At 36.0% G+C, this 13,672-nt stretch overlaps 1 protein-coding gene and 1 non-coding gene across 2 annotated transcripts in view; both read left to right on the plus strand.

Annotated features, from left to right (window-relative positions):
* Positions 1 to 13,672, plus strand: part of C1H7orf50 (chromosome 1 C7orf50 homolog) — a 350,397-nt gene that overhangs the window by 238,686 nt on the left and 98,039 nt on the right. The window lies entirely within an intron of this gene.
* Positions 10,727 to 10,832, plus strand: LOC111719332. The gene has a single exon (XR_002769512.1). It is a non-coding gene; the product is annotated as a U6 spliceosomal RNA (small nuclear RNA).

Here is a 13,672-nt window from a genome sequence, read left to right on the forward strand (position 1 = left end):
CCTGACTTACCTCTCCCTCTCTCCCTTTTCTCTCTCTCTCCTTCTGTTTTTCTCTCTCTCTCTCCCCCCCCACTCCCATCCCCCCCAAACTAGTACAGTTATAAACAAACATTCGCTCAGTAGGCTTTATTTTTTTCCTTTAATGAGATCTTTAAGAAGTTTGTGGAAATTAGACTCTCCCCCATCGACACCCCCCCCACACACACTTTTCAAAGTATTCAGAAATAACTTTTTATTTTTTTAATATCCTCAGTTTTGAGACCTGATCCAATCCCACTTCCCTACCCCCCTCCAATGAAGTATGTGCTCTGCACATAATAAGCCCTGCATAAATGTTTGCTTGGATTGAATTGTGGCTGAATTGAAACTGGCTTTTCATTCTCAGAGCCCTAAAAAAGGGGGGAATTAGGTTAGTTACAAACACAACTCGGCTCCTTTCCAGAAATGCTAAGGATTGTTACATGTGTTTGCTGTGGCCATAAAACAGACATTGCATACACAGGTCAAAGCCTTGCCTTAATCCTTAAATTGATTGTTTAATGACAGGAGCCAAAGTAGAGCATAGGAACCAGGGAAGTGTAAATATCAGTAGATTCTCCTTTTCCTGATTCTCAAGTCCCCTTCCCCCCAAGTAACTAAACCCCACTATAATAGGTATCCCTGTTTTATCCACATTTGCATTCATTGTAAAAATCACTAAAGAAAGAATTAGGAAAATATTAAGGAGTGAAATGCCACTCAAGTATGTGAGATACTAATAGTTACATTAGGTTCCTTTTGAAAGCAATTCACCAGAGGGAGGAGGAATATTCTGCAAAACAGTTCCTCCTCATGTTTCCATTCCTTAAAATGTAACAATATTTTTACAAACTCATTCCCTAGTCTTCCTTATACCTACTTCCACTTTAAAAAAAAGTTTTTTATTTGACATAATTAGTATAAGTTCTTAACATTAACAAAATCACAGAGAACTGGCATCTAGAAATGTTAGACATCAAGAGAATCCAAGTTTAAATCCAGGATTTCTTTGGTATGTGGAAATTTTTATATTTGTGTATATGAACATTTCTGGGTGTCCAGATACACTTTTTCCCGGTGTATAGACAATAGTTGAAAGGCCCCTTTCCTGGATCTGAAAGATACAAAGGCTTGTTCTCATTTAAATCTGGCTTCCTGCAGAACTCGTTTGAGGTTTTTCTGCCTGAGTTGAGTCTATAGAAACCTTTCCAAATCAAGTTAATGTAATTTCTTTTCAATGTCTCTTGCCAGCAGTTGTAGTAGTAGTACAAGTTAGTTTTTATTAAACAGTTAGATTTTTCTAAAGCAATATAAGTTTATTTTATTTCTCTGCACAAAGTATCATCTTAAAAACATTTTTAGTCAATGAACTGTCTTCAGTGTCCCCAGTGCTGGAGGGGTGATCTTTTGGGGAGAAGGGGAGACAAGAGCTTATATTTTCAAAATATCAGTGAATGATAGGCAATATTTTTATTGGCCTAAAAACCAATAAAGATTGAACTGTTTTTATGAACTTTGAAGTACAATTTTAAAGACTTTTCTAACTGCAGAACAGCTTATATTGCTGGGAAAATGTTTACTTTGATTTTTAAGTTTACTTGGCATAATAGTGAAATTTAAAACTTTCTTTTTATTTGTATTGACTGTTTTTTTGGTGCTAAGCTTTAGAAATACTTTAGAGAAATAAGAATCATAAATTCATCATAAGGAGTAAACCTTGATAGTGATAACTTTCAGATAATTCAAACTTAATCTCTGTGTTGGGAGGTACTGCTCTTTGCCTATGGTGGTATTTAACAAATGTTTGTGTTGTTATTGATGTTGGTGATAACCTTGGTCAGAGTATTCTTCATACATGACCTACCACTGCCATTGTAGTTTTCTTTTCCTAATTGATTGGAAAAGGGCCCAGATCCTAGAGGATTTGATGGGTTTGAAATTACATAGACTCATGGGGCTGTTTATAAAAAGGCACTATTTAATCATTTAGTCTATCCCCCTGCTTCCAGGAGAAATTATCAAAACTTACTATTTCAGACAGATTATTTTTTCTATTTTTTTAGTCTTTAAAAAATTCTTCAGAAAAGGATCCTGTTTGCTTTTCAGTCAGAGGCTTCAGAGCAGGCAATTCTTCCTGATAGCCAACCCAGGAGTCCTTTCTGCTGTAATTTGAATCCATTCCTTTGTTTTATCCTCAGTGGAAATGGAGAAGAGGAAAAGCTAGCTCTCCTCTCAAATAGGGGAGAGAGATTGGAGAGAGGAGGAGGAGGGGAAGATTGGAGAGAAGGGGAGACTTAGAAAGAAATGGAAAGAGGCGGAGGGGAAGGAGGAAGAAGAGAAAACAGGGAGGAGGATGGAGACGGGGGTGGGCACGGAGAAAGGAAGAGAGAATTATTTTTTCCATTTGTTAATCTAGCCTGTAAATGAATCCAAATCTAGTTTAGTGATAAGGTCAATTTAACTAAAGTTCCAGTCATTGCCTTTCCTTTGCACTTATAACTTTCCTTTTGACCTCTTTTCTGTCCCATAATGCCTTCTGCATACTGGGACTAGAGTCAAGTAACCAACTACTGGCTTGCAATCATTAGTGATGACTTAGGAGTTGTCAAGATGCATCATTTAAAAAAGCTATAAATTGTTGGTATTTTTCCTTGCTGTTTTAAATCATCCGCTGGATAGTTCAGCTTCCCAAATCCAAGGGATTGATGTCTTCATAGCTTTTTATTCCACTCCTACACTTTTAAGAATTCTGTGTTCAGTAAACTATTTAAAAGTTTTTATGCAATCTTAAACTTAAAAAACTTGGGATCTACATATGAAAGTGGCACTTAAGTCAAAATTGTTATTTGGTCATTAAAACCTCATTCTTTATGAGAACATAGAGACTTGATAAGCTACGAATGGGGAATGGGGAACAAGATGGAAAATTGGACTGAGTGATATATCTCCAATGATGATGGTTAAGTTGAAACTGCATATCTGAGCTGTATTGTTTTAAAGTGCATTTATTATGAATTGTAACTTAAATTTGTCATATGTTCAGCCAAATTTATTCACTGTTAAGGATGCATATAAACTTTATAAACACTTTGTAATTAGGGTAATCCTACAGTCTTGTCTCTTGAGTCAAACTGTGACATTTCCTTCCCCACCCTACCCTTGATATTGGGTGGTCCCTTTGACAGACTTTCTCCTTCCTTCCCATCCTTCCTGGCTTTGGCCTTTTTCCCTGAAGTCTCTCCCCATGTGTTCTGATGCTGAGTGGGACTGTGAAACTAATTGGACTCCTGGAACACAAAGAGTCTTAGTGTTGCCCATGGACCAGCTAGCTCTCTGAACTAGTCCCTCAGTCCCTCTATAGTACACCTATAGAAGTGTTGTAGTATTCCTCAGAGGGACTGAGATTCCCTATGAATGCTTTCCTGCTATGGAGGAGGGGAGGCCTGGATGGAGGAAGGGAAGAATTAAGGAAGACAATAACAAAAGCCACACCCAACTCAAAACAAAAATGTTGGGCCACTTTGAACCCCAGGGAAGTGTAACTTGAGAACAGGAATGGGTTTGGCAAGGGGAATTGGTAACATCCTGAAACAATATGATATGTTGATGAGAAAATGCAGTGGCAACTTCCACTTTGGGGTGATTGAAACCCCAGAGCTTCAAAGTAGACTAGCCATTTGCCATTCATCCACCTAGATGTTACAACTGTATTTGTAGGTTTCCAGAATTCATTCCCATTTCCTGTTGCTTCACCCTTAAAGATGCTTATGTCAAAAACAGCAAGATGGATCCTTTTAAAAATTGGAATGTTGGTAATAGTAGTGATGGCCTGAGCTCCTTGGATTCCAAGGCTATTTATACATTTATCAAGTCAAGGGCAAGAAGCATTTATTAAGCACCTGCTGTATTTCAGTTAACTGTGTTGAGGATACAAAGAAACCAAATAATAAAAATAATAATACTCCTATTTTCAAGGAGATCACAACCTAATAAAGAAGATAACATGCAAACATTGGTTTTAGGTAGGATAAATTGGAGCTAATCTTAAAGAAAAGGCACCAGCAATAAGAGCCTGGATGAATTAGTTGATGGATCTCTGATGAAGACCAGACTAACTTTAATAACAAGAGTATGTCTGCCTGAAGGTCCCAAGATGATTTATACTTAGAGGCACTGTGTCTACCACCCCTAAAAATGCTTAATGACTTGAGAGTAGAGGAATTTGTGGAGGGAAAAATGTTCAGAGGGCCAGGGTGATAGCATCATCTTGCCATACGTCTGATTTGGTGTTGCTTGAAGAGTCCAGATTGCCTTTTGAAGAAAACAATGCTTTGCTGTCAGCTCGGTGTTGCCTCAGTCTCAGTAGAACCTATCCTGCTCTATCTCTACAATGCATTGATGTCTATCCTATTTTAAGTCTTCTTTAAGAAGGCATTTTTCTTCTTCATCCTAATTATCATGATCTCCACCTCTCTATCTTCCCTCAGTTCCAGAAAGGCATATCAGTTTAAAAAAAAAGAAAAAGCAACAATGAAAATAGTTCTGGGCTTACTCCATCACATGTGATCTGTCTAGATGACAGATGTGCTGGAGGTCCAATTATACAAAAACTCCTCACTGCAATAGTGTTTGTGCCATGAAGTAGTGCTCTGATGGGAAGGCATTCCCTATCACATGGTCATTCTGGTATGACTGGCATCCAGAACCACTAGGATAAGATTCTTTGTTAAGCCAAACCCCACATGGAAACTAATCCTGCTCTAGGGAACCTCCCCTCCCTACCCCATACTGTCATTTTTAGCATATTTGCTGGGTGGATTGTACCCCTTTGGTCATGGTCTCATGAAAGAGCTATGGCATGAACTGGCCATTGCCAGTGGTACTCAATCCATGTTTTCTTTAGAGTGATGGAAAATAGTAAAAACAAGACAATTAATTTTTTTTTTTCTTTTGGTTCCATGGTCCCATGAAAGAACTATGGCATGAACTGTCCATTGCCAGTGGTACTTAATCCATATTTTCTTTAGAGTGATGGAAAATAGTACAAGAAAGACAATTTAAAAAAATTATTTATTCTAAAATTTCCAAAAAAAAATTTATTCCAAATTCACTCCTTTTCTCCCACTCTCCCCTATACATTGAGAAGGCAAGAAATATGATACCCATTATACATATGAAGTTAAAAAAAAAAACCAGGCAATATTAAAAACATAGACATTATATTTTTAAAAATTTTACTTTGAGTTCCAAATTCTCTTCCTCCCTCACCCATTGAGGAGGCAAGAAATATTACTTATAATTACACATACATAGTTATATGCATATTTTAAGTATATGCAGGGTTGTGGTTTTTTTTAAGTATAGAGAATATTCAAAGCATAAACTCGGATGAAATTTAATTCTTCACTATCCACTATGCCACAAGTCCTCACAAAGTTTAGGAACTGCTGGCATAACTAAAAACTTTCCTTCCTAACCAGAGTGACAGATTTTGGTTCCAGATCCAGTTCTGCCCCCTGGCTTTGTAAACCCCAGCAAGTTCCCTAAACTTCTTGTATCCCTATTTTCTTATCTAAACAATCTTAGGAAATTGTACTACATGAAAATTGAATGATTCACCTCTATTCAGGATCTTTATTCTTACACAAGTAATCTCAAGACTTGAGGAAAAGGAAAAATCGCTACTCTTCAAGTAGAAATTGAGAAACTACATCTTCAAGAGAGTGTGAGGCTAACTTGCAATGTTTATTACCATCACATTGTGACTCAATATACCTGATGAAAATTGAACGTTGGAGAAATATTTCTGGTACAGGATGCAGACATCATCCAATGAACAACTTGTTATGTCTTTGCCCTTAATTGTGAGCAGCAGTATTACTGCTAGAATATGAGAACTGGAAGAGATCTTGAGAACCCCCTCCTTTTTATCAAATGACAGCATTAGGCCTAGAAGAAACCCTGACAATTGAGGAAACTAACTTGAAGAGGTCTACCAAGTAGCAGAGTCAGGATTACAGTCCAACCCTCCTAACATCCAGTTTATTAAATTACCTAGAATCATAGAAATGAAAATATGGAGGGAACCTCTAGGACCATTGAAGTAGAATGTTAATCCCTTAAGAGCATGCACTATTATCTTTATTTTGGTCTGAAACCTTAGCATATTGTGTCATGTACATAGTAAGCATTTAATATTTTTAAAAATTTCAATCTATAATTGGATTCTGAATCTTTTATTTTATTCCTTTTCGTATTGCACAATTTTATACCTTGGAGAAATGGATGTGTAAAGAGAACACCCTTATATTTAAAAGAGGTCTTAACATTAGGGCCCTTCTCAGAATAATATTTTAAATTCATAAAATGGAATCCTTAGGATTACATAAAATAAAATAAACCAAAAGTCAGTGAAAGTTATATATATATATATATATATATATATAATTTTTCCCCCCAACTTAAATTCATGGACCCCCTGAAATCTACTTTGGAAGTCTGTGAATCTCAAGAGAAAACCCTATAGTGAATCTTTTTGGAAAACAAGGAATCACTTAGATATAATATGGGCCTCTCATTTTTCTGCTTTGTAAGGGCAAAGTACTGCATGTCAGATTAGATTGAAGTACATAGAAACATAAATGTATACATATATAACATATACAATTTCAAACAGACAAAAATGTGGCCTTATGAAGCAGAAAAAAATTGAGTGAGCAGAGTAATATTTTCATGACAAAATAATGTTGGCAAAAGAAGTCCCATTTGATCTTAGATTTTTATCAGTGAATAATAACCCTTCATCTATCCTCAACCCGTCCCATTAATGCGTTCTCTCTCTCTCTCTCTCTCTCTCTTTATATATATATATATATATATATATATATATATATATATATATATAATAAGTACAACAGCATTTTATAGACTGAGAGGGCACAGAATTGGCATTTTTTTCCTTTGGGGGAGAATGGTAAGGGGAAATTTAGTCAGGCAGCCATCTTTAGCCAAATCAATTACAGCAATTACTGTCCACTTATAGAAAAAAGCCCACATCAATTATGATGGGACTTTCTGGAAATAAATGAACTAAAATGATTAATGTCCTGGTTCCCAAAGGGATCTTGGCCAGCAACCCAGAATTCAAAGGAACCAAGGAAAAAAGCAGCAGCCAAGTACAGTAGCAAGATCTCTGAACTGAGAGAAGTCAGTTGGAATCCTGACTCTGCTGTTTAGTACCTATGTGACTTGGACCTTAGTTTCTTTACTTTTAATTTAAGAATGTTGGATTAGATAATCCCTTCTCTAAGATCCCTTTTAATTCTTAATCAGGACTTCTTAACCTCTGTACTTTAAAATGTATAGATGATAGATAGATAAAAATAGATATGTGAACATTTATTTTTTAAAATATTATTTCACAATATTTGATTTTCTTTAAATCCTATTTGTTTTATTTCATTCTTTTAAAAACATTTTTTCTGAGAAGGGGAGAAAAATGATAGATACCTAAAATAACTATGCCTTGTGGAGAGTAGGAATAAGACCAACTCTAACATCATAAAATTGGTATATTATCCACTCCCTTCTGATCCCATTTTCCTCAGCATTGACTTTGTTCCCATTCTTCAGTATTCTGTCTTACCCCTTTTTCTCTTTGTAGAGGAAAGAGACCTGAAAAATTTACTTTTTTTTTGCTGTATTAAGTTCTTCTCTCCTGAGGATCATATTTGTATTTTAAAACATTCCTAGGACAGGGGAATGTTTTACATATAACATAATCAATGGCAATGGGGCTTAACCAAATTTAGACAAGTGTAAGATGGACTAGGACAGATAGATTGAGCAATGGATAAAGTGCTGGACCTGAAGTTAGGAAGACTCATCTTCCTGAATTCAAATCTGTGTGACCCTGGGCAAGTCACTTTACTGTTTGCTTCAGTTTCCTTATTTGTAAAACAAGCTGGAGAAGGAAATGGCAAACTACTCCAGTACCTTTGCCAACAAAACGCCAAATGGAGCCTTGAAGAGTCAGATATGATTGACACAACAAAAATGGAAAAATGTATTACAGTAAAAGTTCTTCTGGCAGTTTTTATTATCCCACTGGAATAAAAGTCCTATCCAAAACTGCCTGTCTGTACTATAGTTTTGACTTAAAAAAAAAAAAAAAAAAAGGTACCATTTTCCTCTAAAACATTCTAAATTAAGCCACATTGAATGTTGCCTAATTGAAAAATTAGCTGTCAGTTTACAGAAATGAAAAAGAGTTGTAGAAGATATATTTATAAAACTGATCCTGTAACTAGACAAGAAATGGGAAACACATAGTCCTTTTTAAGGAATTTCATTATGGCCAAATGAACATGAACCTTTTTGGTAAGAAATTCAACTTTCGCCTGAATTAGAATTGCGTGGTTTATTAAAAAGAATATTTTTAAAGTATTGGTACTTTCTCTGTGCCCCCCAAAAGAAATTACATTCTGCCAATCCCCCAAAAAGTTAAAAACAAAAACAAAAACAACACTTTAGTGAGTATTACAGATTTGTAGTCTCATTAACACAAAGATAAATAATAGTAGTCATAGAATTTCAGCTACCATACATTCCTTGAAATCTTTTGGGGACCTTTCACATTATTCTCTACACATAATCAGATATATCACTGATTGATAATTCAGGGATAAAAATCTTTTTCTGAGGATTATGTCTTCTTGGTAAAAGCCATGTTATGTTTAGAGGAGACTTTGGCACTTAGTACCAAAGTTTGGTACCAGATAGACAAAAAAATCATCACTTATGTTCTTGGAGCCCTAAATCATAAGGCTGATGATAATCAATAGCTTGAATTTCATAGATTTGGACAGACTTATATTGAAGCACAGAACAGATCATAGAAACCAAGTGTACATATGTTCCATGGACCTTGGATGTAATATAGGTCCTTGGATTTGGAGAGGAACTTTTGAACACTGGTGAGAGAGAGAGAGAGAGAGAGAGAGAGAGAGAGAGAGAGAGAGAGAGAGAGAAAGAAAGAGGGTGCTAAATAGAGAAAAGAAAGGAAAGACTAATGTGTAGGAACCTCAGTTGTATAACCTGTTGGAAGCACCCTTTCTCCTTACCTTAGATGACACCTGGGTCTGCCTCTACTTCAGTCCTATCTGATCTGATCAGGATTTTTTCTTTAAAAAATCAAAATATTGGCCCAGCCTAGGTATTGATTTAAATCAATTATATATACCCACAGCACTCAGTTCAAGTTCTCTCTGCCTCCCACATTTACATGATCCAGCCTTGATTTTTAAACTTGACTTTAGTCTTCAGATTGAGAGAAATGATGAAATCTCTGCATGATATCAGGCTAAGCAAATAAGCAGATGTGATTCTATTCATGGGGGAGGGAGGAGGCAGGACTGGGTATTTGTAAGCCCCAACCAATTAGACAAAGTTTGGAAATTACACACACCTCCTGTTAGGCACCAGAGACTTTAAGCTTTCACTGTAATACATGTAACTTGCCTATTATTTATGCCTGTGTATCAAGAGAACACATTTTTCTAGCATCATGTGTTAGAAAATACCTTAAAGATCACCCATTCCAATTCCCTGCCATTTATGCAAGAGAAAAGAAATTTAAGATTCAGAAAGATTAAGTGACCATTTCTCAAGATCATACTAGAAAGTGTTAAAGCTAGGATTCAAAACCAAGTTTTCTGCCTTCAAAGCAAACATTTTTATAAAAGTAATATTAAGAAGAAGGTTCCTTTTTATGCTTCATGCATCTTCCTTTTTACCATACATTTTTAATCTAACTGGCTACCTATTTTTCCTACCCTTTGCCCCAACTTTTGATTTCTGTAGTTTTGTTGATTATTTTTAATAAAGCTATGGACTTCTTAAAATTTCTTATCATAAAACACCATTGCATCAAATCCAAGAATATATCAGAGTCTGCCAAATGAGATCCATATCTATCACTTAAAAGAATTTGATCTAGCTTTCCATATAAGAAAAATAAAGTAGATGAAAAATACCAGGAATATAGGTTATAATTGAATGGACACGCTACATAGGCAGTTCATCTCTTCATATCTGTTAGACAGATACTGATCACAGTGATTTTAGTTCAGAATTAGACAACAGTTTGATAGACAGATCTTCCTTTGAAAAATTTCACGTGCTTTTAACAATCCCTCACTTCTTTCTGTAATAATAGGCTCCCTTTTAAATATCAATTTTCTTCCATCAATGCTAAGTGGCCAAGAGTCAGGAACATCATCACCTCTGAAAAAATTAAAGTTACATGTCTCCCAAAAGGTAAATGAGGAGGAAGGCACATCATGATTGGTGTGAATAGGCAGCAATTTTTTGTTGTTGTTGTTGACATTATTTCAATTATGTCCAATTCTTCATGACTCCTTTTTGAAGATACTGGACTGGTTTGCCATTTCTTTCTCTAGTGTATAACTGAGGCAAATAGGGTGGGGTGACTTGCCCAGGGTCATATAGCTAGTAAGTATCTGAGGTTAGATTTGAACTCATGAAGCTGAGTCTAACTGATTCCAAGCCCAGAGTCATTGTGTCAACTAACTGCCCTGCAGCACATTACCAAAGGAAAAAATGGAATATATAGGGTGTCACCAGAAAGATTTATGACTGGAAAGGAAAATGGACCAGTTTTGCAGCAAGATCAAAAGATAATCATTGGGTGCTTGCTTTGGTAGCACATATACTAAAATTGGAACAATACAGAGAAAATTAGCATGACCCCTGAAGAAAGAGGTATGCAAATTCATGAAGCATTCCATATTTTTTAAAAAGAAAGATAATCATTGAATAACTCAGGTTTACCATTGGTATTCGTGCAATGCTGAGGGATCTAGTGGAAAGACTAATATGTGGAAACCCTTTGTAGAGGAATTACTTAGGACATAGATAAGAACTCACAGGATAAGAAGTGAGTTATGATCTGCACCATTGGAAGGACTGACTATATCATAATGAGATCCCAGCTCTTGCAAAGTGTAGTCTCTAATTTTCATATACTTATATATATCTAAAGTTATGGGGTTAGAACAGAATCTGGCATATCTGCATGAGGGATCTGGGATTTCAGTCAGTATCTTTCTACAAGAAAAGCATTGCAGATGCATTGGAATAATAGTAACATAACTTTGTTCTGAAATACATTTTTCACATAGCCTGAGATATTTTTCGTTAAGGATGATCATTTTGGCTATAAATACAGCACATCCTTCATACATTAAGATGCCAATATTGCTTTCAGTAACAGTGTATATACTATCCTAACTGTTATACTTGGTAGTGATAAGAGAAAGCATGGTCTTTGGTGTTGACATGATCTCTTACTTGAAGGGAAGGTGTTGTCATGTTGGAAGACAAGAATTGCTGTGTGTTTCATTGCAAACACACCATAATTCAACACATTTGAGGAAGTTGGAATTTACCTTGAGAGCAATGCTGAATTCTCGTAACTCACGAGTCCTTAAGCTTTTCTGGTCTTATGACCCTTGGGAAAATTAGTAAAGCCTTTGGATCCTTTCTTAGGAAAATGTTTTTAAATGCATCAAAGAAAACTCCTAGAATTACAAAGGAAATTATTTATATTGAAATACAATTATCAAAATATTTTTTTAATTCACAGATCCCAGATTCAGAACCCCTGTTTAACAAGCTAAACTCCCATTTTTAAGAAAGAAAAAGGGGAGGGGAGTTGGGAAGGAATGGGGGAGAGCAGCTTTCTTTTGTTTCAGATGATCCAAAAGAGGCAAAGTTGTTAAGCATGAGACAAAAGTTGTCAAGGGATTGGCATTTTATGAGGGGACTTGATGGGGAAGAGTCAAAAAGGGGAAGCAAAATGAAGAGGAGAGGAGGCAGAGAAGCAACTTGTTTTGTTTTTATTAGAGTCATTGGAGGGAGGGTTAGAGTTTTCAAATAATAGGAGGAATGTGTGGGGGCAAGGAAGGTAACTAACAATGCTTTGACTAGAAATATAGAGTAACTATTTTTTGCCAGTGCAGTCTTTTGCTATTGGGCCTTTTATGTACAAGCTCATGGGCAAATAGTAAACATATTTACTTTATCATTTCCCCAACCTCAATTAAATGGATGGTTAAATTCTATGAAGAATGTGTAATAAGGTAGAAGGAGTTGATGTGTAGGAATCAATCCAGAGTTTGATTCCTTGCTCTTAAATTTAAGTGATTTTAGGCAAGGCATTTAAATCCTCTGAGCCTCATTTCCTTTATCTATAAAATGGAAATAATGCTTCTACTCACCACCTCAAAGAGTTGTAGAGAAAAGAATAGGTAAACTTGCATTATATAAGCAGCTCTTGGAATAATCTTTGAAAAGCTAAGGGGAATGAAGTGTTTGTGGTTTGGGTTAGTTTGGATTTTTGTTGATTATTGTTATGGTTTTTCACCCCTTCACTCAGCAGCTTTGGTTTGAATGTTACTGCTTTCTAAATGAAAATTCTTTTACTCCATTACAATAACATATCAAAGAGTCGCCCCTTACCTTTATCTCCAGCCTGAGATTTAACAGACTGTTGAGAGTTTGCAAAGCTAGATAATCTGTCTAAAATTTTCTTCCCTCCTGTGTTTGCAACTCTACCACTACAGAGACATTACACTGGGTTAAGCAACGAATGCTCTTTGCCTCTGTTTCTCAGGTATCTTTCCCTCTCTCCTCCCCTCTCTTTTCTCTCTCCCTCTATCCCCCTCTTATTTCCTCCCATCTCTCCTTCTTTCTCTGTTTAAAATGCAGACTGAATGACAATTATTCCACTTAATGTTGCACATGCATTGTGGATGATACATAAATTCAGTTTTCTTTGGAACTAAAGAAGGCCATAGCATCACTGGGGGTGGGGGTGGGGGGGAAGGACTTAGAAAGGGGAAGAAGGAAGCACTGCTCAATACTTCCTCCCCTCTCCTCCCATCCATATACATCTTGCCTTTTCACTGTAGGATACCCATCTCTTTTTAGCAAAGTAAAGAGGAAAAAGATTAGTGACTGGATTGTGAAAACTCATTATACGGCAGCTAGGGCTGCTCCTTAACTTTCCTCATGATTCTTGCCTACATGATTGAGAATTCAAGATTTTTTTTTTCATTTTTAAAGATTTAAATTGTCATAATAGCCTTTGATATTCAGGTCACATGAATGAATGGATAAGTATTAAGTATTAATTATACACCAGGCACTATGCTAAGCACTGGGTATATGAATTTTTAAAATTATGACAGTACCCACACTTATGAAGCTTATGTTTTAATAGGGGAAGATAATATATATGAGAGAATGGTGGCCAGAGAGATGTTTTGGTTTGGAAAGTCACTGGAATTGTGAGTGGACTCATGGGGCATATCCACTCCAGGAATGGTCAGGTTGATTTGATTATTATTCTTAGAATAAGAGGTAGAAAGCCAAATAAAGTCGAACCCTTGTAGTTAGTTTCCAGGTATAGAGTTTATTGTCTCCAAGACTGTTATATTTATGAGAGTAGGGAATCATGTTTTCTCTAAACTATGTATCTCCCCCTAATGTCTAACACTGTAGGCCCTAAATAATTATTTATTGAATGGAACTAGTGCCTCTGATAGTGGAGAAAGGTAACTGTGCTGTCAAG

This window comes from Sarcophilus harrisii, chromosome 1 (assembly GCF_902635505.1).
Source record: "Sarcophilus harrisii chromosome 1, mSarHar1.11, whole genome shotgun sequence".
Lineage (NCBI taxonomy): Eukaryota > Metazoa > Chordata > Mammalia > Dasyuromorphia > Dasyuridae > Sarcophilus > Sarcophilus harrisii.